Genomic DNA, 26146 nt, shown 5'->3' with positions numbered 1-26146 from the left:
CTTATTTTCAGTTAGGGTTATTAAGATACTCTTTAAAAAAAAAAAGTACCATGGGAATCAAGTTGAATGCTTTCAAGGAAAAAATTAAATCATACTCAAAGCAAGAGAGTATGTCTGAAAATATTTTTATGTTATCTACTAATGAGGATATGGGTCATGTGTTGAAAATTTGTGGATATATTCCAGACAGGAGTTCCCATGCATGAGGAAAAGTAGTGGTAAGGAATTAAACTTCAATATTGAATTAATGTGTTTATATTGAAGAATAGCAGTACAAGAGCACAGTTGAAGGAAATGTTTTAATCATCTTAAAATGTGAGCCTACACTTGTATTTTTTTTCCTTTTTAATTCTTAACACATACATGGTCTTTCAGTCTACAGGAATAAAAGATAATTTATGGCCTTCATATTAATGCTTCATTATACTTAGAGATTCCATTACATTTCTGTGCCACACCACAGAAGGCAAATAAGTAAAATTAAAAAAAGAGACATCAAGTCTCATCTCCAGTGGATGTGTACAGTGTCTTGTCATTCAGCTAAATGAAACAGCACTAATGTCAGAAATGGTTGATGGGTTTTTTCACTTCATTCATGAGGTGGAAAAAAATGTCAGAGTCAGATTTGTGTCCATGACACACTATAGATCCCTTCTCGCATTTCTGAACCCCACTGGTCTTGATTGTCTTTTGAGTTCTGCACAGTGGTCTTAACTGGAACTAGGTTTTAGAAATAAGTTTAGGTCCAGGAAATGTATAGTTCAAGATCGAAAACTTCCTAGGCAATGTGAGCCCACAAAAGCAAAAAAGCTCCTTCCAGTCTATCAGAATAAGTCATCACTTCTGGTTGGTTGGAGAATGACTAGATTTTTGGCTGCCTTCGGATGCTGAGTTCTTCAACATTTCAAAGATGCCTTTCAGTTTAACTTCAAACACCTTTTGAATCTAGAGGGTGTGATAAGTAGAGAAAAGAGTAGGGCTTTTGTTATGGTGATCTGTCAATGAGGGCATCATCATCCAAATTAGTAACCCACCCAAATTTTATCCAAATTTGATGCTTTCTACATTGATACGTAACTGCTGTGCTAGTTAAGGCTTTGTCCCAATGGCAGCTGAGAGTGAATGTCTAGAAATGTGACATTTGCATGCAGTTAGGTGAGAGTCATCCATTTTTGTTATGAAATTAAAAATCCTTCAGATATTGTCTATTTGTATAAAATGTTGTCAGTGTTTTCCTCTCAGTTGTTCCAAGAGGAAGCTACTCCCATAATACTGTAATTGTCTGATTTGCTTCTGTAGCCAGGACTCATTTATCCTTGCCATAGCCTCTCCAGCCTCTCTGCTGGTCATTCTGTCTCTTCTCACAATCATATAAATGAAACCCAGGCTTGTCCCCTGCCAGCTTGACTGACCTCTCCTCTTGTGAGTATCAGAGCTGGTTAGGATCATGTGTGCAGTGGCACTGGATCTAGGCCACTTCAACCTTTCTGCAAGGTCTGTGAAGGAAGCATGTGCATGTAATGCCATGGGACATCTTGCTTCTAGCAGAATTACAGCACAGTACCTCAAATCAAAACTTATATGGGAGGCCCAAATCCTACCAGCCTTGCTTTTCAAGCAGTTATTGTTAATCATAATATTAGAACTTGATTTAAAACAACAAAACATTTAACAGAATTATTTTTAACAATCTCTTCTTACAGCTGAAACACTTAGAATCTCAACATTTGCCAAGTTACTATTAAACAAGGTACCATCTCCTGCCATATTGGTGTGAATTCTTTACAAATCATTTACAGTTAAGCAAAACAAAAACTCACAGCAAGACTGTCTCGTACTGGGAGCCCAGCACTGTGCCTTGGGCTCTAGCTGTGGCTCATCAGTGCTGAGTGGAGGGGAATGATCAGCTCCCAGGAGGCTCCTGACTGTCTTTGCTGTAAGGGCACACTGCTTGGTGACAGTCAGTGTGGTGTCCAACAAAACTCCTGACAAGTCCTTCTCTACCGAGTTCCTTTCCAGTCATTTAGCCACCAAAAGTCATGTGCTTCCAGCCCCTTTCCACACGGGACTCCCACTTAGATAATGTTGGACTTTGCCTGCTTTTCCTTTGGTACCTCCAGAGGCTGAGGCCTGTGAAGCCGCGAGGGCTTGGAGGAGACACAGCCTCTTTCTTCTCACTTCTGATATTTTCCAGATTGCTGAGTTCCTCTGTGGCATGAGTGGTCCACCAGCACAGACATGCTGCAACTTCCCTGCTGTCCTTGCCTCCTTGGAGGCTGATACTGATGCTGGTATTTCACATGAATTTGAAGAAATGTTAAGGATATGTTCAGGACCCTGTACAGGAAATTTCAAGTGTTCTCACATCCTCTTACACTTGTTCTTTGACTACCTGTTGAACTTTCTGTTTTTTTCATAAACAATAATTGTGAATGCATCTTTGTAAAATATGTCAACTTGTTTGATTTCAGGACTTTCTCAATTTGTCAGTATGTGGAATTTTTTAGATGCAGTGATTCTCAGTTTTCTGACTTGGACTGAAATTTCACAGATGTCACCTCCTAGATTTGACTCTTTTTCTGTGCAACTAGAAACACTGTTAGTCACAATGTTGGCTACTGTACAGTCCAAGAAGGTTTCTGAATTTAAACTCCTTTCTCAGGTGGGTAACAAAGAGCAAATGTTGCTTATTCCACCATGGTATAGAAGTGCTGTGGCTATGAGCTGAGGGGAGATCTACGATGGCTTGAAAATAAGCTTTCCCATTCACGTAGAATTAAACATCAGCAAATAGTAAATAAACAGAATATATATTAAAGCCTCTTCTCCTGTGGCATCTGACTGAAATTAGGTTCTACTCTCTCTAAATCCATTTGCTAGGGTAGCCTGCAGCTATGAGGAAAAATTAAAGTTCTTTAATGTTATTTGATGAGAAATTGATGCCTTTAATTTCAGAAACTGGAAAAACTGACCTCTCTGAGGAGGTCAACAAATACATAATGCCAAATAATAAATCATATCAAGGATGATAATTGCTATCAGCTCCCATTTATAAGAATACGTGGTCACTAACATCATTAGAAATTTTTAAATTAGAAATGCCTTTCCAGTAAAGGCATTCATGGGGCATTTTTTTCCATTCATGAGAAATTAATTGGCTAATGTTGCAATGGCATATAGAGATTGTTGATTCCAATGTAAGCTAAGAAATCTTGGCTTTTGTAGCTCAGCTGTAGTGGTTAATATACCCAAAATTCCAACTACCCATTTTTGCACGACTGTTAATTCTAATCATCCTATATGTGGATATCCACATTTCTGAATGCACAGCCTGCTTCTGAGAAGGTTCTGCACTCCTGAGAGACTCTTTAGCCTATTTTCCATTCAGTATTATTTTGGAAACCTGAGCCCAAGTACATTCCTTTAAAAATATTGAACAAAAAAGTTAAGAACAGCAACATAAGGAAAGCAGTGCTTCAGGCAAAGTAGGACAATAGGAAAAGACCAGCTCTTTCTTGGGAGGTTTGAGTCATGCAGACATCACATTTGTTATCTTACAATCAACATGATGTGAATAGAAGTCAGATGCTTATTAATTTAGTCAGTCCATCTAAGCATAGCTTGTACTGTTTGAAGTTATCTGTTCCATTTGTTTGAATACTTTAGTGCTCTTCATATTATTGAAAATGTCATGTTTTTCCAACAACAGACCCCAATGGCCAACATATCAGCCTCCGAGTGTATTCACTGCTGTTTTTCTTTCCATCAAGCTATTGTGGTATTTGCTTTCAGGTACCGTTAGGGTATCAGTAATACTCTTTATATGTTTTCCAAATGTGAAGGAAAGTACATGTTCAAAAAGCATCAAAATGCAATATTTTAAAGTTTCCCCAAAATGAGAGTCAGAGGGACTTCATAGTTAAAATCTGAACTATTTTTATATGAATGCCTTTAATTTGAATCATCTGTAGGGATAGTTCCCGTACCTTAGGACCAAGGCACTTCCTTTAGTGGAGACGTTTCCCAGAAGATAGTGTTACTCAATTATGACATTTAAAATAGAGATGAATTTTTTTTTTTCTTAAAATCTGGTGTTCAAGCATTTAAGAATTCAGAGCAAGTTAGGCAAGGAAAGCCATAGTCCATAATTGGAAAAATAATCTTTAGACTTAGCAGATGAGAATTCAGGGTAAAAGGAAATGGCAATGAAGATTGCTCACCAAAGGTACATAAATAAAGTTGAGGGAGTAACACAATTCTTCCCCTTTGCTGCATAAAGTGGAAGTGGAAAAAGTACAGAAATTTTGTTTATATGACTTGTTCTGTGGAAAGGGTAGCTTGAAGCTCACCAGCTGTAAGATGAAGTCTAGGAAATTATTGCTTGCTCAGCAAACATGTAGAAGAGACGTGAGACAGAAAATTAAATGTACTTGATGCTTACGGTGACTTTATCTCTTAATGGCATGAACTTACGACTCATCAAGTTTATGTTTGTTGAGTTTTTTATTATTGTTTTATTATTTCCATTTCCTCCTTTCCATTAAATAAAAGAAAGCAAGAAAATTAGTGTGTTTTATGCTAGGAATTCACTTATTCTGAAGGTAGCCAATTGAAAATGTGTGAAAAATGAAAGCATATGTTAATTTCTGTATGTTAGCCTGGAATAATTGTATTCCCTTAAGATGGGACTGAATTTACATGAGTGAATGTTACAATAAATAAAGCAAATCTACTTTAAGTAGTGCTCTTCTTAGATGTGAATGCCTTTTTTTTTTTTTAATAACATATTTTCCTGAATATGCTGGTATTGCAGATGAACCGATGATGAACTGGTGCATAGGTTTATCACAATGGGCTGATTGTAGCAATTTTTACATCTGAAATATATAGTTAAACATGTTCTTCATTTTTCCTGATGGGCATTAGCTCTAGGCTGCATGTACTCAAGGAGAGTGGTTGACAGAGGTTGCTGGACATATCAGTAAAATCAGTAAGTGTAAAAACATTGTCTCACTGCTTGACAGTGCAATTATCTGAAGCCATGTTCACTCTTATCTTTTCATTAGTCTTTCCTGTTTCATGTTTTTAACATTTATTCACACAGAAGAACATGACAACTCTCCCACTCTTTAGAACAAGCTTTGACTTGTATGTCCTTACTTAACCCAAATATGCAGCTTTTTTCAGTAAGTCATGGTTTTGCCTTTTTGGGTGAAGGAGTCAGGGGATGGTGCATGGCTGGAAAGCTAACATTTACCTTAAATCCTAGGAATTTGTGTATTTCCCCAACCCCTCCTCCCTCCAAGAAAAACTTACTGAGGGGAGAACATATAATCCATTGGAAGCATTCGAGTTATAGTTCAACTTTCTTAAAGGATTTTCTGAAATGACGGAGTGTAGGAAATATAAAAGAATGGCTGATTTTAGCTAAGACAAGAATTTTAGTGATGCTGTTATTGTATAGTAATCCTATTACATCTTAATAGTTTCATTTAATTCTTACGTTTTGCATTATAAGAGCAAGTGACTAATCTTTTCCTTGATAGTGGTGAATAGGAGAAAGATTAGTCGCTCATGCTAAGGTGTTGGTGAATAGCAGTTTGTGATTTGATTAAATCTTCCTTCAGCTGTCACTTTTGCAAGCTGAAGAAATTTTGTCTATCTCGGGTATTTTATTTTTCTTTCCGGTACAAAAGCCATTTCGGTTGCCCTTCTAGCTACCTTTTCTAGTTCCACTGTGTCATCTTTGGGATGAAAGACCAGAACTGAGGACACTGGTCCAAATACAGCATATTTTGGATATATTCACTGGCCTCCTGCTGTCAGTAGCTAAACTCTTGTTGGAGCTAAACTGTGTATCTTGTTAGCTCGCTTGGTTTGTAGATTTGATTACCCTGTGCTGGGACTCTTCCTAACTGAATTTCTAACATCTTGTCTTCAGTGACAGATGAGGGACAAGAAGGGAAAGGAGAAAAAGGGTAAACATGCATTTCAGCTTGGTGCAGTCATACTGAAGTACTCAGGGAGTTTCATACTCTTTGTAACATGTAAGGTTAGCGTTTATTTGGAATATAGCAATTGTGAGTGTGAGCCTATTCATCTCAAAACAAAAAGGGGTTGGGGGTGTTCCTCTGATTCTGATTTTTATATCTTACTGCAAATAGAAGCAGTGTGGTGCTTTGTATCACATAACAATTGTTGAAGTTTTAATTATCTTTTTCTATATCTGTTCCACAAAGATTCCGGGCATTGTTGAATATTAACAGGGGGTAACATGGAAAAGGAGACATGAGGAATGATGCCCTGCTCAGCAAGTTTCTGCCAGGAAAACCTGCCACAATACACTAAGCAGTTTTGTGTGGAGGTCTGTCTAAGTGTAAACCTTAGCTATTTTCTAAGAAATTGGTGTTGCAGGCTGTCATTTTAGCTGGAAAGTGGCAATAAAGAACACCGAGAGTAAGTAAAAGATTAGTATGATTGTCTTTCTCTATCATTGATTTGAGCAGCAAAGGAATTTCCTTCTGGGTTTGTTGGATGGATGTTTAAAGGAAAATTTATGTACTGATATTCTTAGTATTTCTAGTGGTGAGCTCATTGGATTTTTCTTTTCATAAACTTTTATGAGTAAATAGGTCATTTATAATCACAAGTATTAATGAATTAATAAATGCCTCTTTGTGAATTCAGCATACAGATCTAAGCACAGAATTGCAGTAATTTATGCTGTTACTATAAAAGTAGTCATATAGTAGTCAACACAGAGCTCTGGCCTCAACTATGGAAATCAGGCTTATTAAGTCGTTTGTGATGAGCCTGCATAAAATTTTACTGCATAAGATCTTGGCAATGCTTTGTCAAGCTTATTTTTCAAATGTCCCAAACTGCTGTGCTTTTACAAGCTTTTCCCATGACTGAGATCACTGCATACACTTTTATTATTTTCTGTGGGATAAGATGCACAGAGGGAGAGGAAAAAAAAGCTTTTTAATTTGTTAGTTCTTCTCCAGAGCAGGAGACTGCCATTCCAATTTTCCTGTTTCCTGGGCTGGGACTTTCCACATTACTCTCATCGATCCCCAGTATCTGATTCCTTCCACCTTACTTGCTCCCTTGCTGTTAAAAATTGAAAGGCACAATGGGATTTTTTAAAAAAAAAATTATTTTCTGTTGTCTAATTAAGTTTATGATGGTGTCTGCCTCAGTGTATGCATGGGGAACCTTTGCAGGTGGTACAGGTAGAAGGCCTAGAAGTTCTCCCTGGAGCAGCTGCTGCTTCAACCACTTCATTGTTCCCTTCACTGCCTTGTTCTCACCATACCTGCAGGCTCTTTCCTTCGCCTTATGGTACTGGCTTATTAGCTGCCCGGGTCCTTACAGATGAGATCTGGGAATCAGACCTTGGGTGCCTTATTTATGCAGTTTCTTAGATCTATTTGGTGCTTTAATAATTTAAAAACTTCTCAGAAGCTTGTAATTTCTGAAAACAGTTTAGGTGATCTCAAATGATCCAATATGCTGCCCCATTGAGAACATTATATATATATATACATATATATATATACTGTAATGTGAAAAGAGTGTGCATCTTTAAAAAAGAGGATTTATTTTATTTTTCATTAGTGACAAACTAATTTCTGGGAGACCATATGTTCCCCACCCACTAGCACCAGTTAAATTTTTCCTTATGGTTTATTCTTTGTTAATTGTCATAGTTAAGCATTTTGTGGTTCTACAGACTATTATTTTGCATGTAATTGCATGCAATCAGCTGAATACTGGATGTGTTTATATATGAGTCTGTTTGTGTCAGTGTTCATAATATGCTGTATATAATATGCATATAAATTGAAAAATAGTCCTGTTTTATGACAAAGTGCATTTGTCATGCCCAGGACAAATACTGTACAGATTAATGTTTTTGAGATGAAGCAGTATATTCAGTGCGGAAGAAATACTCTAAATGGCTTATTCCTACTTGTGTTTAACTTAAAAGCAGTTAAAATTCCTGGCTTTCTGCAATATCCCTGGCCACAGCCAGGCATCACTTCCTGAAACATGGGGTCTTTATTACGAAATGGGCTTTGAGCTTTTTGTCAGCACCATAATTGTCCTGTGAATGTTGCTGGATAATTATTTTCATTTTCAGTCACCTCACAAATGCCATTTGACCAATGAAATATATTAAAAAGTTAACTTGTGTTTTGCTATATCTTCTCAAAGGAAATAGTAATGACTGTTCTGGGTACCCTTTAGTCTTTTTACAGAAATCTTTTCTGGTACATAAGAAGTGTTGCAGGGAAATAAACCCAGATCATACTTTCTAATATCGTACTAGGCCAGCATTTCTAGGAGTAGAAGCACAAAGTTGTGTTGATCATTTTTCTCTCATGCTCTAAGAAAAGCACCTAGTCAAATACTTACTTTGACAAATGTAGTATTTTCACTGGTGTGTGAACTTACATAATTCTGTGCCTTCTGCTTGGGCAGTTGCTCATCTTTTGAAGGTGAATAAAAATAGTCCAAGTAGTGTGTTTCACAAAACCTTTCACATAGCCCAGCCAACTTTCTAGACTCCTCTTTTCCAGCTACAGAAATTCTCACTAGAATTAATTTACTAGGTTGCTTTCTGTAGCATAGTATCACTCCCAACACTTCATTGTCTCATTAAAGTTGGCATAAAATTAAAAAAACAATGTTACACAGCAGCAGGAAGAACTACAAGTTCTCCAAGCAAGAGATTTTTGTGGCTGGGGAGGTAAGGATTTGTTTCTGAAGTTCATTTAGTCAGTAAAAAAACCCCAGCATCTTAACAGAAGTAGTATTTAGTGCAAATGCAGACTAAGATAAATCAGAAACCTTGTTGTATTCAAACCAAATAAGCCAAGATAATGAAAAAACATGTACTCTATTCTTCAGAAAAGTAAGTGGTTATTTTGTATGTCAAATACAATAAATTGTTTATATTTATGAGACATACACAGCTATCTTTTGATACAATGTCATTTTTAGGGCATTCAAAAAATCAGATTAGGACAATACTTATTTTTCAGCACTGACTGTATTTTTAGAATTTTTCATGTGCTTAAATAGCCAGTTCTGTCCTTCAGTACAGACAAATTCTTTTCTACAGTTTAAGACTTAGAAGTTAGTAAAAACCGTGTTCACAGAATCCTCCCGCAGAACCAATCCTGGTCATGACCTATGGTATTGCAAGGGACAAAGTAGCTTTTTATTGACTGTTCTGTCCCCAAAACTGATAGACCAGTGGTACAAGGGAAACTTCAGTAGAGTACCCATTGATAAGGGATGCCAGATTCGTCTCACAGGTATCTCAGGAGAACTAACAGAAGATGCAGGATTGTGTCCAGACCTGGGAATTCCAGGCTTGGGTGCGGGAGGGAAGTGTGCAAGCATTGCTGATCCAGCAAGAACCCTGGAGACTGGAGATTTTGCCTACTCGCTTTAAAGTTCATGTAAATGACTTTTGATGTCTGAAGTAGCTCCAAAGCTACAGTGAAGTCTTCTGCCTTCTTGATCAGCAAAGACTTTTCTAAGTCTCTCTTCCCTTTGTCACAGGCCTCTGGAGAAGGCTTTTCTGCAGGCACAGCTGTGCCCTCGTGCAGCCGAGACCACAAGGCAACAAGAGCTTCCGTTTATTGACATAGTGCTGATCCATGGCTTTGCTGTCAGAAGAGTAAGACTTGTCCTCAAGGTCTGCTGAATGTCGTTAGGCCAGCAAAACTTTATAGCTGGTCTGAAACACAGTGCCTGGTACAATGTGGGCTGCAGGGTGGGCAGCACCCTGTGGGGAGTGCTGGTGCACGCACGTGCAAAGGTCATTGTGCTACCTGGCAGCTGCAAATAGTGCTGGTACAGGAGTGGTGAGTAAGCTAAGGTGGAGGTTTCATTCTGCAAGGGCTTCACGGTATGTTTTACAGCCTCTTTACATTCAGATGATGAACAGGGTTTTTTCCATTTCTAACAGTAATGGATTCCTAACATCCTCAGGAGAGTTTTTAAGTTAAATTAAAAGATTAACATGTCTTGTAGAAGTTTTACTCTTCAAAGTCTTCCTTCTATCATCTTGTTAGTATTGTACTTGCAAAAGTGAGAAAGAGAGTATATGGATATATTGTTAACTGGATGATTTGTATTGTAGTGTTATTTTCATATGGCTGTAATCACTGTAGGGGGTTTTCAACCTTCAATTTCAGTGTTTCTAGGTATCAGACATACAAGAGAAGGAGGTATGTTACTCTTTCCCGTGAAAAGATGCATTCTTGCTTATTATCTTACTGTCTGTTGAAACAGCAAAGATATGATCTGTCATTCAGTGATACACTCACTACTTTGGAGATTAAGACTTGTGTGGCTTTGAAGCATGGAACAGCATGTTTCTCTTTCTTTTTAGAGTTGGGTGCTGCTAATGATTGCTAAGGTTTGAGGAATCTGAATGGTTCTTACATTTAATTGCTACTTGGATGTTGCACATGCATGGTGCTATTTTATATGAAAGGTTTAGTGGCTGGTTTAATACTGTCAGTGCAGTTACTGCAGCAATCTGGAATATTGATGTCTTGGCAACAATAGCAATTAGCAAATCCCCCTGTTCAGATTTCAAGAATATGAATGTAGTAGTTTGTGCTAGTGACCAGAACAGGAGCTTAATGGAAAAAGCATTAATTTTCTTTTATTAGTGCATATTAATAACGTGATTATTATTCAGTAAAGCCATAGCTGCTTTAAAAGTTGGCCAATGTAAATGTCAGTAATGCTTTGAACTAACATGGTTTTGCTTTTGCTTTGGCTCAAATGTTAAACATTTTTTACTGAACCCATGACTACAGGAAAGTTGTTTGGCAAAAGATAACAATGAAAGATTTGAAAAGCAAATAGGTGTCTGAAATGTCAGATACTAAAATTGTGAAAACTGTGTTCAATTTTGATCACATGTTTAATCAAAACAAGGTGGAGGATTAAAAATAATGTCATAGAAGTGGGCAGTGTAATGAATAGCTGCCTAATTGGCATATAATAGATTTCAAAATATTTGAGAAGGCAATGTGAGTCAACAGAAAATAGAATTTAATTTTATTTTCATTGAATGTTGCGTCTTTGATCACAACTTTTCATAACTCATGGATTAAAGACAGCTATGTGTTCATTTTCGATGATGAAAAGAAATTATTTCTCCCCTGACATCGGAGATCACAAGAATTAATTTTCACCTCTTTTTTTTGGTAGAATGCACAAAATGAGAAGTCTGAATGTCTGGTTTTAGTAAAGAATTTGGATGAGCCAATCTGATTTTGTTTTTCTTTCAAAGTTTTCATTTTATTGAGAGAAGGAAGTAGATATATGAGAAGAGTTGAACTGGTGAGAAGGTTGGAAGGAAATAAAACCTAAAATCCTTTTCCTTTTTTCTTTTTTTTCTTACTTAGTAAAGATCTTGTGTATTTGGAAGCCAGAGTGCTTTGTTCCAGCCATCAGCCAGGCTTACAAAGATATTATTGCTTGCTTCTTCTTGTAAGCAAACCTGTTAATCAGAAAGTGAGATGCACTTCATTGTCTAGACTTAGGGGTTTTTTTCAGTTTAATTCTAATGTATAGTTTTCAATAAAATCTCCTGGTTTCTTATGGATACAACAAATAATTACAGACTCTTAAATATGTATTCTTTGGAAGATTAATTTCCACAGCCTGGAATTATTTATTTGTATGTTCATGAGTTCTCTCAATTAAACTCTGCCCTTACAGAGAAGGATTGAGGATAACTCTAGATGTTAATAGCAATGTAAAGAACTGTATTAGTGAATTTGTTCCTAATTAGGATTCACTCTTTACTACAGTCCAGTGAAGAAAAATACAGATTCTTATGCTCTGCAGTTCTCTCTTTCACTCCATCAGTAAAAGCTATTAGCATGAATGAACATGGTCTGTGTCTGTACAATGTCTTGGCCCATGAATTCCCCTTTTTATTGCTTCCTTCATATCATCATGATGCATTCTTTATTCTCTTTCTCTTTTTTGAGATAACAGTGCCACCCTTTCAAATTATTCTTACTGCTAGAAAGAAACCTAGTTTCATCTCCAGAATCAGAATCTGATGTCAGTGAGTAGAAATAGGTTGATTTAATTAAGCAGAGAACTAAAGCTTTATTTCATTACCTGTAATGTGGGTGTACTTTTTTAAACAAATCATACTACAGTTGTAATGCTTTAAAGATTCAATCTTTTAGATGTCAGGACTCTGTTCTGCCCATTAACTCCATTTATTCTAATTGGAAGCTTATAATCTGCAACTAGATAATCTGAATATAAAGGTGTTTTGTCCTTGCTAAGCTTCTGGAAGTCTTGAATATTTTCTGCCTCAGTAGAAGTAAAATCTTTGCTACATACCACAATCACTTTTATTATTTCATATTTTTTAAACAACAACAAAAAAAAACCAACAAAAAAACCAAACAAAAAAAACCCCCAAACCTAAATTCTCTGTCTTATACTCCTTGCTTATTTAATGCTACCATAACTACCCTGTGTGTGGTACATTACATTTTTCTGGTTCTGGGATTTATATTTTTGTATGTCAGAGGTGCTGGAAGTTATGAATTCTTTATGTACCTGTGCATAAGGCAGCCCTGACAATGCAATCTCATTAATAAGATGAGCAATTTTAATGCTTAATTTGCTTCATTACCTTTCTGCTGTGACTGTTTGTATATATGGATTCAACATATGGGGTTTTTAAATAATATTTGGTGTAATTTCTGCTTTGAAATGAATGCATATTTGTGTAGCATATAATTGTTTCTGCTAGTCACTGAGACACCATACTGGTGTTTATTTTTGTTCATTGGAAAAAATGCTCAATACAAATTCTGATAGTCCTCTGTTGGAAAAAGTAGTATTTTCTGTAATGCATTAAACCCAGCTAATTAAATTAGAACTGCATCATCTGTGTGCTCTGTAACCAGTGAACATATGGGTCTCACCATATCTTGTAATGCAGAACCAGAAATTGAATGATGATGTCTGAGAAGAGCTGTGCATGCTTAGATGGATGAGATTGTGTTGGTTAACATGTAAAGAAAAGCTTAGTTGATGGAGAGTTTGTGGACAGTTTTATATCAATAGATTTTTTTTCGTTTTCATTATTCTTAGTTTCTTAACAGTTGTGGATACCAGAATATCCATATCATATCACCGATTGCTGAGATCTAGAAACAAGCAGGGCTAGAGAATTCCTAGTGTGTAATTTAGGTGACTCTGCAAATGGAAAGCAAGGTGCGTATAGAGAAATAGTACCTTCAGAAAGTCTGACTGAATTTGACACAAGCTGTGTATCCCTTTATTAACCTGCTGTATTACTGACTTGTACAGAATGGAAATTGGCAGAACCAAACTAGACACTAACGAAACAGAAGAAGCCTGGGAGATCAATAGAAAATACAAAAAGTGTGGGGATGGAGACTTCTGCAGCCCGATACTTTGCTGTCTTCTTCCTTCAAAGTATGGCGATTTTGACATAGGTAATCTTGTGAAAGCTGAAGCCTAAAATTTTTCTCAAAATTGATCAGAAAACTTTGTCTTTCAGCACCAAAGATGATATGGCTCAACTGCTAAGACTGGTTCCTCTGCTGGTTTGCTGTCACTTCATGTAACTTCTTCTCACCCTTATCCATATCCATCTTCTGTAAGAGGTTTTATAAACTCTGTTCCTGTGTGAACTAGAACTCTTACGCAGGGGAATATTTAATCTTTCAATTAATGTGTATATCTATTTTGGATTTCTTAAAAAAAAAAACCAAAAACCTTCTTTCTTCTTGAAGTTTGGGTTCTCAGGCAAGTGGTTTGAATCACTTCTTAGTCACATATGAGTAATGCTTGAATGCGAGCAAGGTCTAAGACCCAAGTAGTGCTGGCTGTACTCATCAGTGTCTGTGAGAGCATCCCTTAATGGTCATGAATTGTTTGACATATTCAGAATTGCCATGGAGACTTTTAATCTTATATAACCTGTTACACCTGGCTCTTGAAAACATGTAATTTCCGCAATATCTTACAACAGATGTTATCTAAAGAATAACTCCCCAATATGTCATTAAATGTAGGGAATTTTGAGTGTTCTGTTTTGTTGTTGGCTGTTGTCTTTTTTTTTTTTTTTTTTTTAAATGAATGTTCCAGTGTCCATGTCCATGAAAAGAGTGTCTGAATTTTAGAACATCTACATTGGTACTTGACAGTAAGTGTTTTATTTATCCTACTGTAGGGAGAACCTATTAGCCAACAAGATTAGCCAAAAAGATTCCGCTCTGCAGTACTGAAGCAGAATAATTGTAAAAAGTAACACACGTTTTGCAAGGAGGGTTGCATATGAGAAATGTAACCCTTGTTCCAGAACATAGAACGTAAATGGATGAGAAATAAATAGTAAAGAGAAAAACGGTGCCACATAAAGATAAGAGCTCATTTCCAGAGTTAACACAGCAGTTACATCAGTAGCCAAGCTGGAAATCAGGCAGACTCCTATTTTCTGTTATCTCCTTTAAGATAACCTGTGGAGTATGTGAATAGGTTGCAACTACATTCAAAGCAATTGTGATTATATTCTTCTATTTAAAAAAATGTATTATTTCTACTTCTGCAATACCTCTGAATGCATGGGACCATGTTCCAAGGACTTAACGGCTTTGGTTTTGCAGTATCAACATGTTGTTTTTTATACTTCTTTACCTGGGTGAGGACAAAATATTTGATCTTAAAAATACTTTAGAAGGTATCAAGAGCTAAAAAACTACCTGCTGTAAGCATGGGGAGGAGGAGGTCCATCAGTGGACCCATTTTTTTTGGTAATGGTTTTATCAGTGCAAAAAGGCCTCTATTGTGACTGTTACTAACAATGTAATTCAGCCCTTGGATTTTACTAACTCAGAGGAAAGAAAAAACAAAGTGCAGTGGTCACCAGGTTACCTGGATATATTATAAATATTTGATAGCAGGTGTAAAATAGAATATAATAGTGCATATATGCATACAACAGCACTTGCATAAAAATGCATATAAAAGAGACAGGTGATGAAAATCTGAACACTTAGCAAATTTTGTGGTATTTTGCAGAGCTGCTTTTGTTTTAACTGAATAGATGTTAGGAATAGTACAAATAACTATGATCCTTGCTTATAAATTATGGCTGAGGTTTTTATCTCTTGACATTTTCCTTTGTGCTTTTGGTTAAGAAGGTAGTTGGTATGTGTCACAATCACAGTCCACAGATATTAAATAGCAGTATTTAGTATGTAGTACTAAATGTTGTACCAATAAAGTATTAGCTGGTAGTAATTTAGATGTACAGAATTATATCTCTAGAATATAAATCTTATTTATAGAATCAGAGAATGGTTTGGTTGGAAGAGACCTTAAAGATCATCTACTTCCAACTCCCCTGCCATGGCAGGGACATCTCCCACTAGACAAAGTTGCTCAAAGCCACATCCAACCTGGCCTTGAACATGACCACAGATGAGGCATTCCACAGTTTCCCAGGAGGGCAGTGTGTTCCAGGCTTCAGTACCTTCACAGTGAAGAATTTCTTCCTAACATCTAAGCTAAACCTGCTCACTTTCCATCTGTACCCACTACTCCTTACCCTGTCACTACAGTTCCTGATCAAGAGTCCCTCTCCAGCTTCCCTGCAGGCCCCTGCAGATACTGCAAGGTTGCCATGAGGTCTCCATGCAACCTTCCCTTCTCCAGGCTGAACAGCCCCAACTCTCTCAGCCTGGCTTCGTAGGGGATGTGCTTCAGTCCCTTTCTTGACTTCATGCCCCTCCTCTGGACTTTCTCCAACAGTTCCATGTCCTCCTTATGTTGGGGACACCAGAACTGGACACAGCAGATGGGGTCTCACCAGAGCAGAGCAGAGCAGAGGGGCAGAATCCCCTCCCTCGCCCTGCTGCCCACGCTGCTTTGGGTGCAGCTCAGGACATGTTTGGCTTTCTGGGCTGTGAGCACACACTGCTGGCCCATGTTGAATTTTCCATCAATCATCACCCCCAAGCCTTTCCCCACAGGGCTGCTCTCAATCACTTCTCCGCCCAAGCTCTCTGGGATTGCCATCACCCAGGTGTAGGACCTTGCACTTGTACTTTGTTGAACTTCTTGATGTTCACACAGTCCCACTTTTCAAGCCTGTCCACGGTCCATCTGGCTGACATCCCTTCCCTCCAGCATGTCACCTGCCCCACACAGGCTGGCATCATCAGGGAGCTTGCTGAGGGTGCTCTCGATGCCACTGTCCCTGTCACCGACAAAGGTGTTGAACTGTATCGGCCCCAGTACCGACCCCGAGGGACACCACTGGTCACCATGTGGACCAGGAGCTGTTGACCACAACTCTTTCCACACAGCCATCCAGCCAGTTGTTTATTCTCCAAGTGGTCCATCCATCAAATCTGTGTCTCTGCAATTTAGAGGCAAGGATATCATGTGAAACAGTGTCCAAAGCTTTGCATAAGTACAGGTAGACAATGTTAATTGCTCTGCTCTTATACACCAGTGCTGTAGCTCGTCACAGAAGGTCACCAGGCATGACTTCCCCTCTGTAAAGCCATGCTGGCTCTTTCCAATCACCTCTTTGTGTTCCATGTAACTTAGCATGGTTTCCAGGAGAATCTGCTTCATAATCTTGCCTGGTATAGAGGTAAGAATGGCTGTTTTATACATACCGTCCACTTGCCTCTTTTTAAAAACGTGGCTTATAGTTCCCTTTTTCCAGTCATCAGGGACTTCACCTGACTGCCGTGATTTTTCAAGTATGATGGATAGGGGCTTAGCAATTTCATCTACCACTTCCCTCAGAACTCACAGGATTTAATTTAAATTTTCCATATCCCCTAATTATCATCTACATCTACAGTATGTTACATCTAGCCCAAAAGAAATGTCTTTAATTCCTACCAGGAAGATGCAACCTACCTACCTGTGTATAAAGAGTTCTCTCTTTTCAAACTGCCTGATGCCTCAGAACTTACAGAACTTAAGTAAATACAGTTCTTTTGACTGAACCTAGTCAAAACATTTCTTATGCCTTTAAAAAATTAAGTGCAAGTCCATAGTATTTTTAATAATGTTAATTTGAAACTTTAAAATAATTTGCAATAGTTATATTTCTGTAGACATATTAGGATTGCTTTATTTTACAAACACAGATTATATTTTTCACATGTTTTGCAGCACTTTCTTGTGTTAGAAAGATGTGCTTTTTACCTTGGTATTCAGGTCCATTTCATGGGTCTGAACCCCAAGTGTCTACACTTGCAACTTATATTTGCTTTGCCAGAAATGAAAATATCAGCTCTAGGTCTCAGTATTAAAATATGAGTTATGACTATAAAGGCTACCTATATAATTTTCTTTTCACTAACAGCCCATAAAATTACACAATTATTTGTTGAATGCTATCTGAAAACATTTTAAATAATATATATGATGGGATTCATGGTAAACTTTAAATGTATACACCAGAGCTCTCTTGTGCTTAACATCTCTTCTCACCAACCATGTTCTTTTGAATGGTCGAACTGCATTTTTCTTTGGATCAAAGCCAGCCGAGATGACCTCCATAGGAGAGCAGCAGAAGGGGGCACTTGATCTGTCTTTCTAGTGCTTCTCTGTTCGTCCTGCCAGCTGCACGGGAAAAATTCCACTATTTACATCTTTGCATCTAAGGACCACTTCAAAATAATGGGTACAAAACATTTCATTTCTGCTGCCACAAGTACTACAGTTATAAGAAAGGGATTGAGGATTATAAGGACTAGATGTGAGGGCTCTTCAAAGTGGATCAGTAATGTGGGTGGCAAAGAAATGCTTTAGTACTTGAGGCATTGTGTAATTGACCTGAGCAGAACTTCTGATATATTGGGGGGTCGGAGGCGAGAAGAGAGAGGGAGGAAAGAAGTCTTGTAAACTCCAGAAGACATTGTGAAAGGAAGGTCCAGCAAATATAGAAAGCTATTTTGTTCCTCTTCTCTTGAGGTTTGGATCAGATTTTCCTTATATTGTCAAAATCACTATAGAAATATTTATTGTAAAATATACATTTAAAAGAAATATTCCATATCTTTTTTAATAAGATGCTAAGTCAGCTGCAAATGCTTTGTAGGAGAGCCAAAAAGCAAAACCAAGCTTCAAAGGCTAAGTATCGACAAGTCATTTAATGGAGTGAGTCGTTTTGACTTTATCTTTGGTTGGAAATTTGTGGTAGTTATACTGAATCTTGACTGCAGTTTGTTACCTTTCATGACTGAGTCAGGCAGTTTCTTCCCCACCCTGCTCACCCCACTGTGTTTTGCAAATCTGTTTGGAAATCCACAATGTATCTTATTACTGCAGTTTACTTCTGTAAGGCAGTTATTGACTTTCTGAGGAGAACACACCTCTTCAGAATTTTACCTTCAGCCTTTCATTAATACTTCTGTAAGTCATGCCTCTCTTTTGCATTAAAAATAGCAAAACTAGCTACATCCAAGGGGAACTTGTGCCCCAGATGCAGAAGCATATGAACTGAATACACAGAAGAGGGACTGGACCACAAGCAGTAAAACCACAGTATTGTGGTGCTGAGTACAACACCATGTACCTTCTGGGATGGTCAAATTCTCTTTTAATAGTTCAGTAGTGCTGGGAATGTAAGTACATTACAGGCATAACAGGCCCAGCTGCTTTGCAGATTGTGCAAAAGCAAAGAAAACTTTCTGTTTTCTTGCGTTATTAGCTAGCTGATCTGCAACCAGAAACAGAACTGGAGCAGCAGCTACTTCTGCCAAAAACATGAGCTAATGGTCTTATAAGGACAAAAATTTAACAGTCTTTGCTTGAAAAAACATCCACAGTATTGTATTTTGGCACATTGAAATAATTATCTTCTTCAAAAGTGCTGGAAATACCTGAGCTAGAGATTTCCTGGTTTTTTTTTGTTTTGTTTTTGTTTTTGGGGTTTTTTTTAGGTGGGTGGAGGATGTATCTCATTGCAATCATTAGCTGTGAACTCTGCTCCTTCACCTTTGCTCCTCATGCATCCTTAATTTATGATATTTGTTAATTTCTTTTTTGGACTGGAAGGCAGATAGATGGCTTTCTTTGAACTCTAAAATAAGTGACTTTGATTAAATTCAGCTTTAACTGTAAAATAAGTTACCATCTTCTATATTATATAAACATGTAACATTACATTGTTTGCTTTGAATTTTGTTAAACAGCTGTCTTGACAATGGTCCTATTATGCTAATATGAATATGTAATTATTGTTAAATCATTTAATTATATTATTTATTAAAAATACTTAGCTACAGTTTGCTTTTATTCACTGTCTGAAGTACATTAGTCCACTAATCACTTGAAGGGCTCAGATTTAGATGTCTAAGAAACAGGCAAAAGTTTTATATATAGAACCAAAAATGAGACAGAACTCAATTTATGTATATACTTCTCATGTGCCCATGAAGCATTTTACTGAAAGGAATCTGAAAAAATTGTATTCTTAAATATTAAGATAAAATATAATTTTATTTAATTTCCTGAAGTATGTTGTGATGCACTGCGAGCAGAGGTCATTTAACTTGGAGCTACAGATAATTAAAAGGCAACCATGTATTCATTTTAAACCTTTATGGTTCATAGCAATTACTTTCTCTCTTAACAGAGTTTGCTGATTCATTACTTTTATTTATTAGTGGTGTAAGCTCACCATGAGCTATCTCCTGTGATGCATTCTGCCCCGTACATCGAGGTGGAAAAGGTCAAATTGAGTTCCAAGGAGCCTTCAGTAGGGTCACTCTTGCAAAATATTCTGCGCTCTCTCATTCTTGGAGCAACGTGTACAGTCCTCCTACTTCCAGGTGTTAGGTGCAGCTCACCAGGAGGGCAAGGGGATGATGGGAGTTTGTGCATTTAAGACCTCCCAGCTGAAAAAGTTGCAAACTTTCTAATAATAATCATCATTATCTATAACATTATTTTTATCCAGGCAGATAGTTCTACCTATTGCATAAACAGAACCTCTTTCAAAGGCAGGACTTACCAGCAGAAAGAGTATTGCAGGTATGTCTGAAAAAAAAAAGCCTGTTGCAGGCTTTCAATTTTTTGAATGTAAAAAGCAGAGAATGCTGTCACTTCATCTAAAGTTTGCTTTAAATATGTGATTTGTTCAATATTTAAACTAAAATAAAACTTAATGAAGTGCAATTTAGGGTCATGTTTTGAAGCCAAAACAACTGGTTAAAAGTGTCTACTAAGTTAAATCCTGTAGTTCTGTTCAGCTATGTTGAAACTGTATTTTAATAAGTGTCCAACAGGAATTAGTATTTCCAGATTAATATAAGTTTGTTGCACATTTCATTTGGGCTTAAATGTGATTTTGGAGCTGTAACCTAAATGGTGCTGAAATACTAAAATATGGAGGCCATCTACACATTAGTATTTTACTAATAAAATCCTTTAAACCTCTAAACCTAAGCCTAACATATGATCTCAAAAAGGATATATTGACTGTTCTTGGAGAATGTCTTTTTAGTTTTAGTACAAAAGGATGTTAAACATTTTTTTCTGGAGTCTCTTTTACAGGGCCAGAGGAAAAGGAAGGATGCTGATTAATAGTCTGCGTAGTGAGACAGTTTATTTAAAATCAGAGAAATACACCCAGTGCTTAAGACAACAGTTAACAAAAGAATTGCAATAGAATTGTTTATCAGTTTCTCAGCAAATTCTTTTGGGTATGCTAGATATTTAAAATTATTTTTCAGAGCTATAATATTACAAGGGCTTTTTTTTCTTTTCTTATGATAGCTGTTAGTAATGTATTTGAAAACTGTACCTAGGAAAATATTTATGCAAATATGTGATTTTTTCTAATCCTACAAAGGAACTTCTGGTCGCCACAGTTTCCATGGTAAGCATTAATTATTTGGGGATGTACATACTTTTAGGAACTTCTACATTCTGTTCACCTTAATAGTTAAGATCTTGGACAAATATTTAGCACTCAAATTAATATGGTTTCTAATTAGGCAAATCACTGTATTTGTAGTCATCATGAATGAGTGTTTATATCAAAGATTGTTATGTAGGGACTAAAATATCTAAATTTTATGGTATTGCATTTACAGCTGGTTTACAACGTGTACTCAGAAAACAGTAGCAATAATGAGAATGCATAGATTAAGCATTCCTTAGTTTTTGTCGGCATGCAGCCATTTCCAATTTTGTTACATGTTCTGAGAAAGAAAAGCAGAAGTAAGCTGGAGGGAGTATTACTGAAACATGTAAACAAGGATTTTATATTAATTCTCCAGAGTTTTCTACAGGGAAGACTTTTTACTGTTATTTATATGTGTATTTAAGCACTGAACTGATTAGCAATTTGTCTTTTAAATTTCCTTCTTTGTGCCAATGGATTTAAAAGAATTGTATGCAGAATTACTTACCAAATGCATATTTGACATGCCCAGCTTCATCCTTTTTTTTTCTTATTAATAGCATGAAGATAGAATAGTCTGCAGTCTTTGCTTCCAAAATTTATAATTCCTCAAATTTAGGCAAAACTGTACAAAATTCAAATAATGAAGAAGTTGGATATTCTTCTTAATAGTCATGCAGGCTGCATCTACAGTGTCAAACCTAAGTTTGAAGATTAAGAAAAAGAAAGGAATATAATTGACATCAGTCTAATAGTAAAGGAAAAATTGCTGATTTTCCATTAAGTTCCAGTTTTCTTTCTGAGTTGTGAAATCAAATTTTCCTTGTATTTTATTATGCAGTCTTCAGTAATTTCTTTAATACTTAAAAGCCCCTTTTTTTTCTAGTGGTGAGAATTTTTTCAGTGCTCAGGACAAGCTGTGCCAGATTTACTTGCTGCTCTCGGAATCTGTTTTTGAAATGGGTTCCAGGGTAGTGCTGCGTTAAATTGGTTAGCTGGTTAACACTGCTGCCCATAGTGGCATGCATTGTACTTGCTATTTCAAGTCCGTGGACTGATTTGCTGTACTTACACAGTGTTGAGCCTGAGTTGCAGTTTGTCTTTCAGCCTGGGTAACAAGCTACGTGTGAAATCATTTCATTTTGCCAGAGTTAAGATGTGTGTCATCATTCTGTGTCTTTAGATATGACAAATCAGATTTAATCTCCTTTCTTTTTAGTGAAATAATTTATTTTCGTACATTGCCAAATATGAGATGATGTGAGTATTTCACATCACTCATTTCCAGTATCTCACTGCAAGTGTAAAATTCTGTTGCCATTAATAAGGAATGCTGACTTGTTTCAATGAATATTTTAGAAGAGTTATTTTTTGTTACAAATATTATTTGAACTTGCTTTTCTCAGAAGGATTTTTTTACTTGTTTGTTACTTTATTTTCTCAGGGCTTCTGTTAGTTTATCATAATTTTATCAGGATTCTTCTGTGTGTGACAAGAACTGTAATTGTACTATACATCATGCTGTGAATACGTGCTACATATCTGCCTTCATGTCTCTCTCTGATCTTCCAAACAGCATCCCTATCAGACTTCATCCAAAAGGGTTCACAGGGGAATTGCCATGGCTATGTTGAGTTCTTAAGGTGGAACATGGGGAGCAGCTTGCTGTAATTTCTTTTTTTTCTTTTTTTAATCCCTTAATGGAAGAAAAAGTATTTTTTTAACAAAGATTTTGAATGTGGGCTTCCCAGTTTGCTTTCCCTGAACTGCTAATTGAGAATGATGATACTGAGCTTTCATGGCCTTGTTAGATTCTCAAGAGCCCAACACAGTCTTAAATTTTCATTTACATGTTTATTTCCAGCCTAACTTGGTGCTCAGTCTGCTTCGAAATGTAAGACAACAGTTGAGTAATGTCTGTCATTGAAAATTAGGCATTTTTAATTTCATTTATGTACAGAGACTAAGATGGAATGTACTGCATACCAGCTCTGGGGTTCCCAGCACAGAAAGGACATTGACCTGCTGGAGCAAGTCTAGAGGAAGGCCGCTGAGATGATCAGAGGGACAGAACACCTCTCCTGTGAGGAAAGGCTGAGAGAATTGGAATTGTTCAGCCTGGAGAAGAGAATGCTCAGAGGTGACCTCATTGCAGCCTTCCAGTACCTGAAGAGAGATGGAGAGAGACTTTTTGCAAAGGCATGTAGTGACAGAACAAGAGGAATGTCTTCAAACTGAAAGAGCATAGATTTAGATTAGATCTCAGGAAGAAATTCATTACTGTGAGTGTGGTGAGGCACTGTAACAGGCTGCCCAGGGAAGCTGGGGATGCCTACTTCCTGGAAGTGTTCAAGGCCAGGTTGGATGTGGCTTTCAGCAGACAGATCTAGTGGAAGGCATTCCTGCTCATGGCAGGGGGGTTGGAATTAGATGATCTTTGAGACCCTGTCCAACCTGGGCCATTCTGTGACTCTATGTTAGTCTAAAGCATAATACTAGTTTGTTGAAGTTCCTAATGTATTCTTTAGCCAAAACTTTGTGGTGGCAACAACATCTTCACGTGTGTAACTTTGCTTAGGATGGAGTTGATCTCTTAGATGCCCTAACACTGACAGGCTTCGCACCAGCCTTGCCCTTTGCTGCTGCTGCAGGGTGAGTGACTGAGCTGCTGAGATACTACGGTAAGAGAAAGCTGAGCTAATCTGCATGGAAGTTCGTATTTACTCAAATATTGAATTAATCTCCAGTGCTTTGTTACAGTATTTTAGCACAAGCAATATTATTTATTAATACACCTTTATATATGAAGATACTGATGGGCACATTGTAAAAACAAACAGAAAAACCTACCCACAACCCAATTGCAAGACTCAGAAGGCTTCCATAGCTGCAGTTTTCACAAAACAGCTGCAGCTTGAGTATTATGCAAGTTCATTTAGCACTTTTTCTATAAAAGCATCTGGTTTTCATCTCAAACAGAAAGAGGTGTAGGTGACAAATCCCTGTAATGAAGGTGGAAAACTGCAGGATATTGCAGATGCCAAAAGCTTATGCAGGTTCAAGAAGATACAGGCATGTTCACGGTATATAAGTATGTCAAGATCTGCTTAATACAAAATCTGCCAAAAAGTTATTGAGTTAGAAATTGTTTGAGAGTGGGATGAGTTTCTACACAAATATTTCTGTGTGACTTTTCTTGTGTTCTTGCCTGAGCACCTGCTTTTTGTAATTTTTCACAATACTGTACTAAGTAGACCACTTGTCTCTCCTGCTATAGCTTTTGTTTTGCTTTCTTTTGGCAATTTTTTAGCTTACACAGATTTACAGACTTGTTTCTAGTCTAATTTTGGTTCTGTTTCTTCTTGACTTGGAAGCTGTATTCTCTGGGGATTGGGGACAGGGAAGGGGACAGGTGGCACTGTAAAGAAGTTTTCTGTGGCAAAATACAAAAGATACAGCCATGGATTGACTGAAGCTGGAATATAAGCACCTGAGAAAAGTTTCTTATTCTGCTGTTAGGCAGCTTAAACTGTAAAGGGAGATATTGTCTCTCTCACTGTGAACAGGGACCTCTGTTTCATTTGGTTTTAGCTCTGGGTTTTACAGGAACTTGTGTCCTTAGATATGACAGAACTAATCACAGAATATTCTGCATTGGAAGGGACCCACAAGGATCATCAAAGCCAGCTCTTAAGTGGATGGCCTGTGCAGGGATCAAACCCAGAACCATGGCATTATTAACAGCATGATCTGACCAGCTGAGCTAATCTCATGTTCCCCATATATACTGAACACTCATTTTTGGCAACAAAGGACTAATAACAGGAAATAATAAGCTAAAGTGAGGTGAATGAAAATAGTTTGACAGCTTGTCTAGAAGATTCCGATACTAATTATAACTAGTGAACAATTTCTTGTAGGATTAGAGATGCAATCATGAGATATTAGAGCTACTGATATGGCATATTTCCCAGTTCTTTACTTAGAGACAAGAGCAGCCTCTTTATGGTAGAGCTGATTGCTCTTTTATTCTTAATTACATATTTATTCTTGTGGCTCATCAGGTAGTTAATTTTTGCACATAAAGTGCAATATTTGTCTATGTCAAACTTTACAAGTTTTTGGAATTGCTTTAGAAATAAAGAAATTATGACATTCCATTTATTTTTCCACCTAATTTTGTTCATTTCACCACTAATTCCTTTAGGTCAAAGTCAGAGCTAGTCTCACAACATGATTTGATTTTGGTTGATTTAAAATCAAAATCAGCATCTATCCATAACTATTCATCTTCTAGGAAACTTCCAGCGAACTGTTAAATTTCATAGCTGCACACTGCTATGGTGGAGTAATAAAGAGCAGTATATGAATTGTACCTACTCCACCTCAGAAGTAATATCACCTAAGTTCCATGTCGGGGTCCTTCCCCCTGCCATGTGGTCCTGAGAGAGGGGCCCTGGTGGGAGGCACGGGGTTTCCCTGTCCCTGCTCAGCCTCCTTCCCCATTGGTTGGTTTGTGTTCCCTGAGCGGGCAAGGACCCTGGGGTCCCGGGATTGCCGCAGTTCCTCGGCAAAATATACGTGTTGCAGTATCTGCACTGTAACAGTTCCATTCTGTTCATGCAGCTTTTTTGAGAGCTACTAGCCTGTAGAGAAGCAAGTAATTAAAAAAAAAAAAAAAAATTATAAATTCATATGAAACTTTGAAAAACATGAAGAACTGCGCAAATGCCTGGACATCTTAGGAAGCACTACAATTTTTTACTTCTGTGAACTTAAAAATTATGCATCTTTAAGTGTATGATAATTTCTTTCCTGAAAAGCAATTTCCTTCTTTATTTAAGGGTTGCAAAAAAAGCTCAAGAATTGTCTGTGGTGGATTGAGGGCAGCCAAGGGATTATATATTCACTAAACATTGGTACCTTGTTGCCTTTAAATAGGAGGAAAAACAAACCAGGTGAAACATTTATTGTAAAGAGACAGCAAAACTCTCCATAGATGTATTTTAGGATGTGTATAAGACAATCACACAAAGAAAGAGTGAAAGAAAGTGTGATTAATTGTAGAGATGCTTTTCAGAGACGTTTAGGGATACAAGTAAGAAGTACAGGTACATGTTACTTTCTATGTCATATTTTAGTCTTATGATTACAGAGTTAGATTCTTGGAAT

At 37.1% G+C, this 26146-nt stretch overlaps 1 protein-coding gene across 3 annotated transcripts in view; it reads left to right on the top strand.

Annotated features, from left to right (window-relative positions):
• The window catches only part of PRR16 (proline rich 16), a 154179-nt gene that overhangs the window by 73939 nt on the left and 54094 nt on the right, over nucleotides 1-26146 (top strand). Inside the window, exon 1 of one of the 3 annotated variants that reach the window (XR_005603850.1) lies at nucleotides 13462-13529. The exons of the other annotated variants lie outside the window; for them this stretch is intronic. The gene's annotated coding sequence lies outside the window, so the exon portion shown is untranslated. Of the gene's footprint in view, nucleotides 1-13461; nucleotides 13530-26146 lie in introns of those variants that run through there. 3 annotated transcript variants of the gene reach the window in all.

Source organism: Corvus cornix, chromosome Z (genome assembly GCF_000738735.6).
Source record: "Corvus cornix cornix isolate S_Up_H32 chromosome Z, ASM73873v5, whole genome shotgun sequence".
Classification (NCBI taxonomy): Eukaryota; Metazoa; Chordata; class Aves; order Passeriformes; family Corvidae; genus Corvus; species Corvus cornix.
The sequence above is the reverse complement of the archived record's forward strand: the minus strand, read 5'-3'. Positions and strand labels throughout refer to the sequence as shown.